Source organism: Nanorana parkeri, unplaced genomic scaffold, assembly GCF_000935625.1.
Source record: "Nanorana parkeri isolate BGI_ZX_2015 unplaced genomic scaffold, ASM93562v1 scaffold3669, whole genome shotgun sequence".
Lineage (NCBI taxonomy): Eukaryota > Metazoa > Chordata > Amphibia > Anura > Dicroglossidae > Nanorana > Nanorana parkeri.
Window position 1 is genome coordinate 36,130 of NW_017309937.1, and position 490 is coordinate 36,619.

Below are 490 nucleotides of genomic sequence, written 5' to 3' on the forward strand. Positions count from 1 at the left end.
TGAGGGGGGGACGTGTGGAGGTCAGAAGATTGGTGGCTTTGGTGAGATACGTTGAAGGTCTGGAAGCCCGGGGAGTTGGCTGGAGATGTGTTGGTGGCACGTGTTAGGATCCGAGGTTTGGGGACCTCCGCGTGTCAGGAGATAAGATCTGGAGATGTGTTGGTGGCACGTGTTAGGATCCGAGGTTTGGGGACCTCCGCGTGTCAGGAGATAAGATCTGGAGATGTGTTGGTGGCACGTGTTAGGATCCGAGGTTTGGGGACCTCCGCGTGTCAGGAGATAAGATCTGGAGATGTGTTGGTGGCACGTGTTAGGATCCGAGGTTTGGGAACCTCCGCGTGTCAGGAGATAAGATCTGGAGATGTGTTGGTGGCACGTGTTAGGATCCGAGGTTTGGGAACCTCCGCGTGTCAGGAGATAAGATCTGGAGATGTTGGGGACGGATGAAGGACGTGCCGAGAAGACGGGATTGGGAGATACTGAGCCGGGA